The following is a 17,653-nucleotide window of genomic DNA, read 5'->3' on the forward strand; positions in this document are numbered from 1 at the left end:
TGGTTGTGTGTATTTGTGTGTATTTGTGTAGTTGTGTGTATTTGTGTGGTTGTGTGTAATCGTGTGGGTGTGTGTATTTGTGTATTTGTGTGGTTGTGCGTATTTGTGTGGTTGTGTGTATTTGTGTTGTTGTGTGTATTTGTGCGTATTTGTGTAGTTGTGTGTATTTGTCTGGTTGCGTGTATTTGTGTGTTTGCGTGTATTTGTGTGTTTGCGTGTATTTGTGTGGTTGTGTGTATTTGTGTGGTTGTGTGTATTTGTGTGTTTGTGTGTATTTTTGTTGGTGTGTGTATTTGTGTGGTTGTGTGTATGTGTGTATTTGTGTATTTGTGTGGTTGCGTGTATTTGTGTGGGTGTGTGTATTTGTGTGGGTGTGTGTATTTTTGCGCGTGGATATTTGTGTGGTTGTATGTATTTGTGTGGTTGTGTGTATTTGTGTGTATTTATGTGGTTGTGTGTATTTGTGTGGTTGTGTGTATTCGTGTGGTTGTGTTTATTTGTGTATTTGTGTGGTTGTGTGTATTCGTGTGGTTGTGTGTATTTGTGTATTTGTGTGGTTGTGTGTATTCGTGTGGTTGTGTTTATTTGTGTATTGTGTGGTTGTGTGTATTTGTGTGGTTGCGTGTATTTGTGTATTTGTGTGTATTTGTGTAGTTGTGTGTATTTGTGTTGGTGTGTGTATTTGTGTGGTTGCGTGGATATTTGTGTGGTTGTGTGTATTTGTGTGGTTGTGTGTATTTGTGTGGTTGTGTGTATTTGTGTGGTTGTGTGTATTTGTGTGGTTGTGTGTATTTGTGTGGTTGCGTGTATGTGTGGTTGTGTATTTGTTTTAGTTTCGTGTATTCGTGTGGTTGTGTGTATTTGTGTGGTTGTGTGTATTTGTGTGGTTGTGTGTATTTGTGTGGTTGTGTGTATTTGTGTGGTTGTGTTTATTTGTGTGGTTGCGTGTATGTGTGTGGTTGTGTATTTGTTTTAGTTTCGTGTATTTGTGTGGTTGTGTGTATTTGTGTGGTTGTATGTGTGGTTGCGTGTATTTGTGCACCTAGCCTGGCAAAAGTGCTACAAGTGCCAGGCTAGGTGTCAACACGTTCCTGGGGTGAATATCCCACATACATATGTTTGGACGAGGTCGTAAATCCTGATGCCTTCTTGCAAAGGGTCCATCATGAACGGAGCACATTCCCAAGAATCATCGTCACTTAAGTGACGAACGGCGGTTGTTGTTGTGTATTTGTGAATACGTTTGTGGGTGTTTGCGTGGTTCTGTTTGTGCGGTGTAGTGTGTGGTTATATTATATGTTACCGTGTGTGTTTGCATTGTCGTGCATATTCTGTTGTGTGTATTGTTGGTCGTGTAGCAGTTAGCACACTGCTCTACAAACCAGGCTACCCGAGTTCGATTCCCGCACACGATCAACACCAGTCACGATTATCTGAACCGGTCCTGGACCTCCCTTAAGTCGACTCAGCCTCAAAAATTGTTCCTGGTGCGGCGTGTAAACATCACCACTGAGCAAAGGTGACAAGGCGTGGTGTTGGCCACTCACCACCTCGTGTGCCGTGCCCGTCTTCATAGGTGTTCGCAAACAGAACCTGCCCCAATAGTCTGTTCAGGCTATATGGGTGGTCTCTGCCTTAGTCCTGGGTTTTTGGGATAAACGTCCGCGGAGGGAGATGGACACCAGTGCCACTAAGAAGAGATGGGGCTTTAACATCAGCGCCACCAAAACAAATCACGTGCCTGGGTGTGTGACGTCAGTTGGCCCCTATGATGCAACTCACACCCCCCCCCTGCTCCTCCCCAGATATCAAAGGAGACTTTCCCACACGTTCAACTTCAGTCACACGAGTGGATTTACACCACGCCAGGGATGTCCACACAACTGAGGTGTGCTCGAACCGCGAACCACTGCCATATGGATGTTAGAAGAAAAATATAAAAATCCCACTGCATATCTCCTGGCGCGGCGGTTAAATAAATTAGCGAGTCTTTCGCCTGTCAAACCATCAATATAAATGGATACTACCACCCACCGTCTATCGGCCGATAGTGACGTCATGGGGGTAATTTGAGTACATTCACGGTGTTGTTTTTCAATTGTGGCACATTTGGATCATGCCGCCGGCACACAACGGCTGACTCTTGCGAATTATGTCTGCGGGATATTTAACATCCCCTGTGAGTGGAGCAGTAGTGGAAATTCTACGGTTAATACACCTGCAGTGTTAATTAGGGCGGCCGCTGTAATCGAACCGCAATACGATCAGACACGCACTGCCGCTGGGCCTCCGCTCAGCGTTGTTTGCTGTTTGATCAAATAAATTAAGTTTTCGTGTTGTTTACCTTCAATTACAATATAGCATTTTAATAACATGTGCACGGATGTTCTGTTTTTGAAGTTTTACGTTGATTTTGTGCGAACCAGAATGAGAACTCAAGAGACCAGGATAGGCAAGTTGTATTTGCAAGGGTGGTGACCTGGGTCGCCACAATGACAAAATAAAATATATTTTTTAATCATTTCAACTGGTAACGCTGTGCCTCCGCTTACCGCACGGTTTCCACTCCTCGCACTCGTAGAGAGCGAGAGAGGGAGGGCAACTCAGGAGCGCCAAGAGGAGGTACCACAGACGAGGAGCTCCAGGGAAGGTAGCAGGAGCACCCACGTGGAAGCCGGTGCCGAATTTCCACCTCACCAACATCTGCGATTCTTGAGTAAGCTATTTTTTTGCTATTTGTTTATTTTACCAGGTAAGGCGCACTAAGCTATATATCTCTTTTTCAGAAGCGACCTGGCCACAAATGTTAGCTCAACGAAGTGGCTTATCACGTGCAAATTTATAACAGCAAAATACTCTAATCGCACATTTCTAAATGGGGGCGGGGAACCGGAAGACCCGGAGAAAAATTCACGCGACCAAACTCCAAATATACAGCAGGCATCAGGGTCGGGATCGAACCCACGACCTCCTGTATACCAGGCGAGGTAGTTAACATCTCCTAGCCACCGATGTTATCGGCCAATTCATTAGTATTTAGATGAGGGAGAAGACTAGAGCACGTGGAGAAAACCCACGTGTGCGAGGGAGCAACGAGGCGATCCTAGTTGTAGTGGTGGTGATGATTGTGGTGGTGTTTGATGGTGAAAGTGATGATGGTAGAGGAGAGTGGTGGTGATGGATGATGATGGCAGAGTATTGGACACATAATAACCATCGTCAACAACAGCCGCACCGTCAATATCACATCACAAACGTGCGTCCATGGCCACGTACAGCTAACAATTTGACATCTCTCGGGAAAAATAATTAGAGCTAAATTAGACTTTGTCAAGTTTCCTACAGAATCCCTCGTCTGTGCAAGCCCATTTCTAAAATAAACACTCATTAATAGCAAAGATCCATAGAGATCAGGGATTATCAGTGTCCGCAGGGACTTCCCTGTCTCTTGCAGCCTTCAATGTAAATTGTGCGCACCTATAAAGCCTGCTCACACACAGGGAACAGACGCGTGCTCCTATTGCTGGATCCTTCTCTATACATAACGGTATATCGCTGCTTGCCTCTGTACTTGCACAGGTATGTATGTATGTACGCGTCTAAGTACGTATTTTTGTGGAACAGTCGTGTGGTGGTTAGCATGGTGTGCTACGAACCCTGCACCCCGGATTCAACACAAGTGAATATTATCTGAATCGATCCTGGGCCTCCCCTAGGTCAATTAGGTTTTAAATGAGTACCTGCTGCGATGTGTAAACATCACCATTTGAGAGACAAAGGCAGTCGGGCATGGTGCTGGCCATCAACCCCCTTCGCGTGCCATGCCGGCCTCCATAGGTGATGGCGAACAGCACTTGCCGCAACAGTCTGTCTATGCGAGGGATATGTATCTATGTCTTACGAATGAACATACAATAATGCCGATTTGGTTATTGTTCGAGTAAAGCCTCACCGTGTCAAAACGATCCTGGGGTGTATATCCCTCATCGGGGATTTCCGTCCAATTCTATAGCATGTTTGTATCCTGACTACCACGTCCATATGTTTGCTCGTGGCCGTAAATCCTGATGCCTTCTTGCAAAGTTCAATCATGAACGGAGCACATTCTCAATCATCATCGTCATCATAATTTTGTATCATCAATCATGCTCAATCTACTGCTGTATGAAGGCCTCCGCAAGTCGTCACCACGCTTCACGATCCTGCGATGCAGAGATCCACCACGAGCTGAGTTTATCGCTCCATCTCTCCGGCGAATTACCTTCTTTGGCTGCCACTCCGACCTTCGTCTTGATTACCGGTGGTTATTCCTTCAATTGCGAAATGTCCTGCCAAAGTCTACACGAATATATATTTTTTAACTGTCAATATATGCTCGGAATCGTCCTGCAAATGTACTTCACAGTAGCTTTTTTTCTGACATTTTTCTGCCTAAATCGTATAGGAACTGAGCTGCTATCGGACAAGTACATTGCCATCAAGAAACGCTCTCAGCTAGCAAAGCACTACCCTGTGCTTGCGAAAGCCCTCGGAAGATAGCATTACAGAACTAGTTCTGAAGACACTGCAATATCTCACTCTATCCAACTCGGGTCACCTATTGTGTAGACTTAAGGAAAAGTGTGTTCCGTGCACTGCAATCAAAGCTAAGTAATTATCGGAGCAGGAATTAATACAAATTATGTGCACCAATCAATACTTTATATTTTTTTATTTATGCAAATTATTTGGTGATGTTACTGCTGCTGCTGCGTTGGCAGTGGTGCAAAGGTGCAATAAATATGAACACTCAACGCATCGGTGTGTGGCCTTAAAATGAAAAATATGATAGACAACGTTTTGGGCACTGGCCTTTCGTCACAGCACATGAAAAATATCATGAAAATATTATTTTCTCAAATTGCGCCTTTCATAATAAATCAGCTCTCAACTCTGGCCAGAAATAATATCCAAATAGTACAGTATGTATGTTGAACTTATGTTTCCCCATACTTAGCCAACTGTGCTAATCAGAGGTGCGGAGGAAGGACAACAAACTAAATACAAAAAAGCAGTTCTCAAGAAATGAGTTTTCAATCGAGATTTATAAGTGCACACCACTATTGGATTCCTAACATTGATAGCACGAACGTTCCAGACGGCCGCAGAAGTGCATCTGAAAGGTAATGTCTGTATTCGATGGCCAGCCTAAAGTCACTGCGAGCATGGCTGGAGTTCGTGTGATAGTTTATACTCTTTGACGAAATCAGCAAGGTATTGTGGTTGATTTGTGGCAAGCAATGTATGTGTAATGAGTGAGACCTTATAATGTATTCATTTAGCTATCAGAAACCAATGCAGCTCAGCGAGCACTGGACGGACACGGTTGGATCTTGCAGTCGCCGTCACGACATGTGCCAACTCATTTTGTACACGCTGCAGCTGGATAATATCTTTTCCAGACGTCCCGTAGAGTAGTGAGTTTTCAATCATTGATCCTTGTCGATACTATGCTACACACCACGGTGTTGGCTATGTCACGATTCAATAGTGGTCGAATATGTCGTAGATCCCTGATATAAAAATTGCAGGACCTGACTATATTTTGCACGTGGTGATCAAACAACATATAGTCGATTATAGTGCCGAGGCTCTTTCGATGAGTAGAAAACTGAATCTTGGAGTCTGCGACGGCTACACCTGATCCTCCCACAATGTGTTTGCCTTGAGCCTGAGTGCCAACCAGCAGAACCTCCGACTTTCTTCGGTTAAGCAGCATTTCGTTTCGTGAAACCACACGTGCATGCAATCTTCGAGGTAGGTTACTGAGACTGTCCATATCGAACGTTGACTTCACTGCAGTGTACATATGTGTACCAGCAACATATTGATGGCACTTGATATCATGCGATGAGATGACATCGACGATCGGAGAGACTTATGTTGAAAATAGGAAGGGTCCAAGGACGGACCCCTGTGGTCCGCTAACTAGGCACGGCATAGGCGATGACTGTTCGTCACCCAGCTTGTTGTACTGTGATCGACCATGTAGGTATGACTAAATCAACCCCAGTGCTGTACCCGATACACCGAACCTTGATCTTAGCCACCCAATGAGTATATCATGGCTGATGGTGTCAAGAGCGCCTGAGAGATCGAGGACAACCGATGCTGCGGCGCACCAATCATCCATGATCTTGTAGAGGTCATCAGTGATCTTTAATAGAGCCATATAGGTACTGTGGAACTTCTGGTAAGCCGACTGCAACGGGTTGAATCTGCTCGTCGCAGCGACATGGGGAAGTAACCACTTCAGACAGAGGAGCTCTATGACCTCTGAATCGTACTCAGGTTTGAGATCGGGCGATAGTTTGCGGGGTCACTGTGGCTCAAGCCAACTTTCAGTTGCCGTGTTTGCGGCGCCATTTTGAACCGGTCTGCAACACAGTCCCCGCTGAATGAAAGATTTGCCAGATGGACAATCAGTGGTGCAAGCAACGTTCGAGCATGATTTGAGAATCAACGTGTGGATGTCGTCGAGCGGCGGCCTTATTTAAAAGCCGTGTAATGAACATCGACACCTCTGAAGTGTACAGAACCACTTTAAAAGTAAAATTATGCTGATTAATCAATTGGGTTTATGCACAAAATAAATGATCGCCTCCAAGTGGCCCCGAGTCGCCGTGTGCAGCACAGGGACAACTCCGACCGGTGGTGCCCTATGAAATGTGGCACCGCGGTGGTGAGATGTTAACTACCTCCCCTGGTATACAGGAGGTCGTGAGTTGGATCCCGACCCTGACGCCTGCTGTATATTTAGAGTTTGCATGTTTTCCCCGTGGTCTCGTTGATTTTTGTTCAGGTCCTTCAGTTTTCCCTCCTCATGTAGAAACACGCGTTTCAAGTATTTGGCTGCTATAAACATTTCGACATGATAAGCCACTTCCGTTGAGCTATCATTTGTTGCCAGGTCGCTTCGGATTTCACCAGGTAAGGCGCAGTGGGCCTTTCCTGCTAAAATAAAAGAGTAGTTCAGTTTAAAATGAAAATGTGTTTGAGATGAGTGGTAAAACATGTGCAATTGTTGCTGCTGAATTAATCGCGCAACTTCTTAGCCGAATCGATTCACCCCCTTGGCCCATTTCCCCCAATGACCCCACTCCGCTCCATCCCGCCTCAACCAACGGCGAGTCAATACATTGTCACGAGTCATCTATAGTTAAGAGTAGCCGTTCTAGTGGCTGCAAGGGTGACATGAACCCATTACACATGACATGCACACGCGGGTGTTACATTACTAGAATATGCCGTGTTGGGGAAAACGGCGTTTGACAAATAATTAAGAGACCTTGTGGGAAACATAGCGTTGCGTTCCTGGGTCCGAAAGCATCACCGCTTCTCTCTTCAATGAACTAATTCTACATGATTTCTGCCCTTGTAATGCTGAGTCACTCTCAATTTCTTGTGTGTGTACATTCTTTATTTTTCAATTTCATATCACCCCCTCCCTTACTTACTCTTCCCGCACTGCAGCACTCACGCCCGACACTCGCCCCTACCACTGTCACCTGAACGTGAATGATTCACCATCGAAGCGTCAGTCTGACGAGTATCCTCAATGACTGGACGGCGAGACGCAAGCTCCAATGTGTGAACACTTGTGTTATGCCATTGTGCAGTTGGCAGTGCGAATGGCGATGATTCGTCATCTAGGCATCCGTATGATTGACGTCTTCAACGAGTGGACAGCTAGATGTACTGTATGCGGCAACGTTTGAACATTTGCCTTGTGCTGTTATGCAGTGTGTTCCATTGTCACCCAAAAAACATGAATGCACACAATTACATACATCGTAAATACATCGTTCTCACAGTCGATTCATTCACAACTTCCAACAGATGCAGGGATCTCATGGCACTACTTTTCGATGTGTAGATGATATTCTTAGCAGCGTCAAACCGTGTATGGCTGAAACAACACAGTCACGTTCCGGAAAAAGGACCTCATTAGGTGAACCGTGTATAGCCGAAACACGCTTTCAACAAAGATGCGTTGGGCAAGTTTTTCCTGTATGCACGAGTACATCGTAAGCCTAAGAATCAATGTTATATCACAGATGCATCAATCTGCTCGTAACGTTTCTATATGTCCCTCCCCCAACCCCTGCCACAGGAATGTGGAAATTCCACGAATATCTCAAGAATGTTAAACGTGAGAAGCATTTTTGGCACATGTTTGTTTAAATGCACCGCATCCAGTCTTCTGAACTGAATTATTCCGTGGCCCTTAAGGAAGAGGACCTCCTCGAAAGAAGATTAATCTGATCGCTGTTATTTGTGGACGAGAATATGATGGAAGCAAACTCTACTCTGGGCGAATGCGCCGCGCCCTTCCTCCAGTTCAACTGTACAGGCCCAGGTCTCGAGCCGACGGACCAGGCCTTGGTGCTGTCCATTTTGATCCTCTTCATCGCGGCCACCATCATTGGTAACCTCCTCATCGCTTGCGCCGTGCTCCGCTTCAGGCAGCTGCAGACGCGCACCAACGCGGTGACGACATCGCTGGCAGTGGCCGACCTCCTCGTCGGCGCCGTGATCATTCCCTGCAGCATGACGCACGAGGTCTACAGGTGCTGGTTCTTCGGACAGATCTTCTGCAGGATCCACTACTTTATGGACTACTGGTTCACCAACGCCTCCATCCTCCACCTCGGCTGTATCGCCTTCGACCGCTACGTGGCCATCTGCGACCCTCTGCGCTACCAACAGCGGGTGACCAACCGCACGGTGGTGCTCATGCTCCTGATGTGCTGGCTGTGCTCGGCGCTCTTCTCAGCGCCCATCCTCGTCAGCTTGAGTGACGTTTTGTCAAACGGGGTCATGGATAGGACGTCTTGCCCGGACGAGTGCGTGTTCATCGTCAACTTGGGCCTCACATTTGTCATCGGCATTTGCCCCTACTTCTTGTCCCTCATCATCCTGTCCCTGGCGTACGCCAAGATCTTCAGGGTGGCTCGCGCTCAGGCCAGTCAGATTCACGCTGCGGGTAAGCACGGCGCCGACTCCTCTTCCTCCGCCTCCATTGTGGGAGACGCCAACAGCAAACGCACGTGGCTGGCCATGAAGCGCGAGCACAACGCCACCAAGACCCTGGGCATGATCATCGGCTTCTTCCTGCTGTCCTGGCTGCCCTTCTACATCATCAGCGTGGTGGACGTCATCATAGACTACCAGACGAACGCTGTGCTCCGGCGGACAGTAACGTGGGTTGGCTACTTCAGCTCGGCAGTCAACCCCGTTCTGTATGCCTCGTTCAACCGCCCGTTCCGCACCGCCTTCCGCGACCTTGTCAGTTGCAGGGCCTTCGCAGTGGGGGCACGGAATAAGGACCTATTTGGATCGTAGCACAAATCAAGGGTTCCCAAGCTTTCCCAAGGCGTGAACCAGCTCAGTAGCCAGATATTTTTCAGGGATTCATGCCCAGTGAGACAATGAAAAACAGTGGTCGCTGGTGACCTCGACGTCAGAGGATGCACAAGTAAAAATCCTTACCAAGAAACAGGGTAACATTACACATTGTGGAAGTCATGTTATCAGAGGAGCATACCTTTGAATGAATGAGTGCAGTGCGCAGTGCGAAGATGCAGTTGGGCAAACAGACACAGAGACATGGAGACACACACAGATACAAACAAAACAACAGGAATACACTCGCAGACACTCAGATAATTAAATACATTCGTAGACACATGCACTCACAGACAGACATCTAGACACACACGAAGACTCACACAGTTTGGCAAATTGTTGTCACGGATTTTGACAGTACCACTTGATTTCCCTGCTCTCCAAAGAGACGAGTATGAACCACGGATCGTGAATTCTCTCAGGTACAACGCATTCCATTCCTCCCAACCGAACTTGGAAGTGAGTGTGGTACCGTGGAGTGAAACAGGTTGAGAAGCAATGCAGGAACCATCACCACCACCAGACCTACCACGATGCAAGGGCGAGGTGATGCTCAGTAGGAGCACGTGGGTGCTCTCTGGTCCAGATCTTTCCACACACAGTTGGGGGAGTGAAATGTTTTAATTTATTTCGAATTAATATAGTAGTGATTGTATCTATCGTGCGTTTTATTGTCATATATATGAAGGGCCATTATTTTATTATTTTATAAAAGAAACAATGTTTACATTTCAATGTGCTTTACAGCGCGACCCACCGCAATACCTCTTGGGACCCCACCAATAGGTCGTGACCCCACCCCACCAGTGGGTCGTGACCCCACTAGTGGGTCATGACCCCATTAGTGAGTCATGACCCTACCAGTGGGTCGTGAACCCACTAGTGCGTCATGACCCCACCCCACCAGTAGGTCGTGACCCCATTAGTCGGTCATGACCCTACCAGTGGGTCGTGACCCCACTAGTGCGTCATGACCCTACCAGCAGGTCATTTCCCATAATTTTGGAACCGCTTCATGTAAATGAATACGTAGGATTATTCCACCATGATGTTCAATCTCCCGGCGCGAGAGCTGACACTACGGACACGTTTCTTCAACCCACCCACCCCGTACGGTCGACCGGTGCACCATGCAGGTCGTGAATGGTGGGTTAAAATGTGGGTAGCTCTCACCTCTTCCAAGCGTGTAAGATTACAGTCCTGCTAAATAATCTCCAGAGGGGCTCTCGAGAACTCCCTCTAGTGGAGGCCCTTCAGCCAGTAGTGGTGTAGGCAAGGAATTATAGAGTTATACATTCAGCTTATATAAATACATATACTTCCTTTCATTTTTTTTGCAAAAACATAAACGTGTTTAAGTTCACCAGGTGGCTAAGAGACCAGGGCACCAAGCAAGTAATGAATTAGAATGATGATTATTGTCATGGCGATGTTGATCACGACAGTGGCGCTCACTGTAATTATGCTGCTTTGCTACGATATCACATTTCACGATACCATACATTAAAGGTGGGGGGAAATATCATAGGTTGGAATAGCTGGAGGGACTCTAGCCTGCATAGTCAAATCATGTGGATGGGAGGGGGCTGCCTTTTGAAAAAGTACTGATCGATTGTAATATCCCCCACTCTTATTTGTTTTAGATACCTACAGATTAGGGGATGCCATTACATGATAAAAACCTAGACACACCAATTCGCCCAATCATAAGCTGGCTCGAGACGCCCATAGTCAGCTCTAGATTATCCGAGGCGTACTGGCTCAGGGAAGAGGATTCTGCCATTGTAACCTCATTTGCCAGTAAAAAATATAATTGTTTTTTTACCCTTCTATCTGGCAACAAAACTGACACCTTTTTTTTTTACGAGGAATCATGTTTGCATAGACCACAATACCTGCAGTCATAATGCAAACAAAAAACATAACTCTGATAATGTGCACTGTCCTTGAAGTTGATTGGTCCACACCCGAGACAGCTTTCCTTAGAGCCTAGTCTCACATGGGTTGGACCAGATGACGCCAAATGGCGCACAACTCAAAGACAATGCACCATCAGAGTATGAGAGCTTCATGACTGCAGGTATTGTGGTCTATGCAAACATGATTCCTTGTAAAAAAAGGTGTCAGTTTTGTTGCCAGATAGAAGGGTAAAAAACAATTATCAGGATTTTGCCAGTTTAATTCCTAGGCTTTCGTGACCAATAGCATACATAATATAGTTTTTTGGGGTAAATTGCGTAAATATAAATGTGTCGTTAAACCCACAACCACCAACAACCGATTAGTAAGGTTTGTTACGGAAACAGAACATGCCAATTCGTTCCTAGTACAGCATACCGATGTGTTGGAGAGCAAATCCACAACATTCACAATCTGAGTACGATGTTTTGCCAGTAATTACAACTAGCTTCATCAGGCGACAGCAGATTTGTGGAGACATCCTCCTGTTTCGTTCCTTAAATAGGATTCTGTCATTAGACCGGCAACTAAGAAATTGTGGCAGAGGTTTGAGTCCCGTGAGATTTCACCACAGACCTGAAGGTGGATATGACGTTCTCCGACAGTGGACCCACGAACCCCCCCATGCCCTCCCCACCCCAGCTTATCCAGTTTAAAATGTATGCATGGAGCACACCTGACCAAAGAAAAAAGAGGGAAATACATGGAAATTCCGCATAATTGCCCATAGATGTCCCCCGGGTACAGTGCAGTTATATTCCAACGCCTTTTTGCCACATTGACAGGTTAGGAGATAGGGATCGATAGAGAGGGATCAAACCCCTCAGAGATTGGTGACGAGTTCCGGAGGCGTGCATGGTAAATACTAATACACACCGGCCCCTCCCCCCTCCCTCCATTTAAGCGACACACTTTACCCCTGTCATGAGGCCCCCCAGTTTATGAGGGCCGCGGGCCCACTCCACCGTCGTGTCCCCTCCCTCCTAATAAATGGCCCAATTGCGTCCTGAATGTACCATTTGAATGATGTAGTCGGACCGAACGAGTCTCGCGGTGCACCGTAACGGGATCGTGCATTATTGAATTGAAAAAAAAATAGTAATAGTCGCGTAAAATTTCACAATATCTGGGCTGATACCCCCTCGCACCCCTCCACACGAACTCACGCACCCCCCACTAAACACACCCACGCACCCACGTAGGGTCTCGTGGGGGGGACACCTGGTACCATGGGTTTTTACCCGAGGGGCCCCTAGTGGGGATGTCCCACGGTTTCCCAGTGCCAGGAGATTGGCCGACCCCCCCCCACCCCAGGCCGCATTGCATTGCGGCCCCTCCACGACAAAACTCACCGAGCGGACCGCAATGAGAACACTCACAGCACAGAGAGATAGGGCTTCGGGGGCAAAGACCCAGTGAGCAGCGCATATGAGGAGGTGGGAGGAAAATTCCTGAAGCGACTGAAGCTGGGCATCCGCGGGACGGCCACCCCGACCAAACCGGTTGTGGCCGGAGTGGGGAGGACGGGTGCGTAAACAATGGGTGAAGGCGCTCCGGAGGCACCGTTTCAGGCAAGGGCGGGGCATCAGTTTAAAATCGAAAGGTAGGCGCCCGATTGGCCGTGCAGGGTAACACCACGTGACCCTGGATTTTTGGATTCCGAGGGAACAAAGGGAGGGAAGAGAACAACGTTGAGCAGTGCTCCTCCAGCCATTGAGCTACCCGGTCAGACTCCCAGCCGCTGGTAGCGTCCGAGCGACGCTGGTGAGTACAGCTACGACTCGACCCCAGGCAGAGACCTCTCGTACCCTCATCCCTCCGACTCCCACCGCATCCGTGCGACACCATGAGTACGTCTGCGAGGTGGGAAGTAGGGGGAGAGTACACTTAGGGATTGAATAGGGATATGCTAGGGCACTGCTCGTTGGGTATTTACTCCGAGCCGCCCAGGGCTTGCTATTGACGTGCCATTAATAAACTTGAGCACAGAAAATCCGTGTGGTGTGATTTTTGTGTGTGTGGGGAGAGCGTAGGTGTGGTGCGAGTACGTGCGGGCGTGTGAAGCGTACGTATATTATTATCAATACGGCCGTCGTTTTTCCCGAATGCCTGTGCCCGTGTGTGTTTGCACAGCGGATTAAAGCCGATCCCACAGGAGGGGGGAGGGGCTTGTGCATATTCATACGGCTATTTTTAGCGCGAACCGTGGTGAGCGAAGGTGCGCCTCAGCAGGCACGCGCGTGCACGCAGCCACCTCCGCATTAGTGGTGGTGTACGTGGGGAGTGTGTAGGATAACTCCAGGCGGTGGTGAGCCAGCCACTAGCATGTCCCTCAGAGAGGACGCTGGTGCGGGGAGGCGGAAGCCCGGCGAGAAGGGGCCGAGGAGGGGGGAGAGGAGGAGGGGGGCGTTAGCCCCCACACATGACCAGAAGTCGTGGAGGTTTGTCTGAATCGTGCCTGAAGGGCGTCTACGGCAGTCCAGTCAAATGTCCCTGAAAAAATTATCTCTCATCTGATTGGTTAAATAGGTACCATGGATGAATTTAAATTGGATGAATTTCAGAGGCAGTGATCTTGGGCCAGACTGGGGTGCCCGCCAGATTTGGGTCCATTCATGTTGGGGGATGTCTCGGCTCAGGAGGCTGTTCCACAGCTTCATCGTGGTGGCTCTGGAACGAACTTTCTCGCCGTCTACCAAGTGGTGTGCCTCTGCTAATCAATGAGCCCAACTTGTCCCCCTTCCCTGAACCCAGGAGCAATGCGTTAGAGCTTTTGTTCACGTATGTGCCCCCTCCTATCGTTATGATTTGTGCTATGTACCAGGCTCGTGTTGAATTACAATTAAATATATATTTCGTAATTTAATGTTGTCAGGATGTTAAATTAAAAAAAAATTGTATTGACCATAATCACGATGTAAGGACAATTCGCAAAACGGCCAATTAAATGTTTGTGGACCTTGTATGGTACTGTATATATCGTAGTATCGTCATACCACGCAAACATCTTGAGTTGTAAGGGTGATTATGATGCTTATTATACTGGTTGTATTCAAAATGTAAAGATGATGATGATGATGGGGGTGAGTGGTAGTCATTGATGATGATGGTGGTGAGAAAGCGCTCACCAATGCACATCGTCAACAACAGTGACATTGTCAGCAGCCCAAAGGTGCGCGTGTGCCCACCACTAACTTACAATTTGACATCTCTCGTGAAAAAAAATGTAGAAGCTAATTAGTCATTGTCAAGTGTCCTACGGAATCCCTCGTCCGTTCAAATCCATCTCTAAAATAAACACTCATTAATAGTAAACATCCCTAGAGATCAGGAATTAGCTGAGTCCGCAGGGACCTCCCAGTCTCTTGGAGCCCTCAATGTAAATTGTGCGCACATATAAAGCCTGCTCACACACAGGGAGCAGACGCCTGCTCGGTAGCTGTAGCCTTCTCGATGCATGACGACCTATCGCTACTTGCCTCTGTACACGCACAGGTATGTATATATGTATGTGTGTACGTATGTCCAATACTATTAAAATAACAATTGACGTGGGTGATTAGCAGTAGAGTGTGTGCGTTCGACAATATATGAAGTGCGTGAGGACATGGTGAGCTTGCCGGTGGTGGCTTTACAGGCAAGACGATGTAAGTTTCAAGTCCGCTGTGCTTTAAAGCAACAGCTGCTGCCAAAAGCCACCGTGTGACGTGAGAGGGGAACCGGTTGATTAAGCATTTGACGGGCGCTAACGTGTCCACGACGTTTCCAAGGTTGAGGTCCCGTTGATTGTGGCGTCAGATGGTGATGATGACGCAAAAGAGGAGGTGAAATTGGGTAGCTTCTTCAGTGAGGTGCAATTTAAAGCAGCTACAATTAGCGAGAGTGATGGGTGGTTTTATAGCGTAGCAAATTGACAGTAATGAGGTGATGATCCGAATAAGATACTGGGAATGTTCTGAGTGATTTGAGTTGACATTAAAATTTGGGCTAAACTTTTAGGTCCAATATGCTCCCAACACCCGTACTTCACGCACGAGTTGGTCCATAGATGACCGCTGGTAGGTTGTAGGAGGAGAGGATGTCGCCAAGGCGGTGATTAAATTCTGCTTCTGATGAGCTGGGGGCAATTGAAACGAAGAGCGATGATAAATCCCCAATCGCTGTAGAGGAGGAGGTATAAAAAGTCGGAATGCTCCGTCGTAAAATGTTTATGTTACTATCTGTAGGGCCGTACAGAATAAGAAATGAAATAGTTTGGAAACAAAGAGTTGACTCGCAGACTGGAACTCGATATAATAGTTATATCAATATAGCGCCCTTCATCGAGGATCTAAACGCGTTATACAAGACAGAAAAAAAAATACTCAGCATAAAAATAACTCGTTAAAAAGACAAAATCATAAAAATGATTGCTAAAATCCGTTTACCGAATTAACTGAAAACTGAATAAACAAAAGTGTCCATACAATTTAAGACGTGATTTAAAATTTCCACAGACTCGAAGATCATGAGATCTCGAGGAAGAGAGTTTCATAGTCTGGGGGCTATACAGGAAAAACACGTGGCACATCAACCGAAACCTTTCTATAACCTGGGAGTACAGGGACAATATTAATTTCCAGATCTTAGAGGCCTTGATGCGGCATATGGTTGAAGCATAAATGTATCTAAGGTAGTCCGGGGAAATGTGGTTCAGAGCTTTGTAGGTTCGCAATACAATTTTAAACTGACTCCAATGTGAAACTGGAAGCCCGTGCAAGGAAGCCAACACAAGGGTTATGTGCTCCGAATGTGTTCTGGTGCACACCCTGGCCGCCACGTCCAGAACATGCCATGCATTGTCAAGTATCTTCGTAGCCACACCAGGGAGCAATACATCGCAAGTCAAGGAGAGATTAAATGAAGGCAAGGAGCAGTTTTTCTGCATCTGAAGCAAAGAGAAGGATTTAACTTTCCGAAGATGTAAAAACGAAATCTTCGTGATATTTTAACATTAGCCTCAAAAGCCATTGCGGGATCATAGATGACCCCTAGATTATTGACATCCCGTGCAGAAGCGATTACCTGGCCATCAATCGTAACATCGAAGGGTGCAGATGTTTAAGTTGGTGGGAGAATCCAATTGGCATTTCCCCCGTTTCAACACTTCAATTGGAGGAATGAATCCAACTGTTGGTGGAAGCGTAGGAGACAGATGAAGGTAGATCGGACTCATTGTGTACGAAAATGTGGGCCCATTCGCATAGCAATGAAACTTTCAGTCGAGAGGAACCCCAAATGCAAATTTCAAATCTCCAATAGATACGAGCTGTTCCCGATAAGTCAGATAAGATGTGAACCAGTAGGGAACTATTTCAGATACACCCATTGTGCTTTGCAAACGATCAATAAAATATAAAAAAAAAATACTGGGTGAGCCAGTCAGCAGTGATCAAAATGTCGTTCACCACTCTCAATTGAAGTGGGTCTGAGCGACATTGGACGACACTTAATGGTGAGACATATATTGCGGATGATGGTCAAGCCACCCACGTGGGAGCCGGATGTGCGCACAGCACGCGGGGCCATGAAACCAGGTGCGGAGAAATATTTCAGTCTGGTGGCAATGTATCGGGGCATGCATCATGTTTCAGTGATGAGGTTAAGGAAGTAGTCGTTAATGCTGTAGTGGATGAGGGCTGCTTTGTGTACGATGGATTGAGCTTTTTTTGGTGGGAAGAAATAGCTTTCGAGAAGTGATGGGGGAAGCAGTGAGAAGTTGAGGGGGTTACTGGCTACTTCCTGCCACCTCTGCTGCAATGTTTATGGTTTTTGGAAAACAGGTCACAAGTAGCCGAGTTTTGCCTTGAGGGGAGGAAAGATCAGAGTAGACAGGAGCATGACTCGAGAAAGATGATAGGGAGATCGGGATGAAGATGGATCATGAGTGGTGGAAGACTGGGATTAGTAACATTAAGATAGGTGACAAGGAACTGCTGCAGGTGGCATCATGCTTGGATGAGCATGATACAACAAATGCATAATTCTATCTAAAATGTTTATATAATGCATATCTTTTCTCTCCCTACCACAGGGTTTTGAAAATTCCACCAATGTCTCACGACTGTAAGCTCGCTTGACACAAGAACAAATTTGGCATAATTTTGGATTTACATGACATTCGGTTTTACTCACAGCGGGTTATCTAAATGATCCTGTGATCCTCTTTAAGATGATCTCTTCTAATCTGGTATTGCTGGATGAGAAT

At 46.8% G+C, this 17,653-nt stretch overlaps 1 pseudogene; it reads left to right on the top strand.

Moving 5' to 3' along the window:
- The first annotated feature begins 8,328 nt into the window (after window positions 1–8,328).
- LOC144727869 (trace amine-associated receptor 365 pseudogene) lies at window positions 8,329–9,384 on the top strand (annotated as a pseudogene).
- Window positions 9,385–17,653: the final 8,269 nt, after the last annotated feature.

The sequence above is a fragment of the Lampetra planeri genome, chromosome 27 (genome assembly GCF_965212315.1).
Source record: "Lampetra planeri chromosome 27, kcLamPlan1.2.h2, whole genome shotgun sequence".
In the NCBI taxonomy this organism is placed as follows: domain Eukaryota; kingdom Metazoa; phylum Chordata; class Hyperoartia; order Petromyzontiformes; family Petromyzontidae; genus Lampetra; species Lampetra planeri.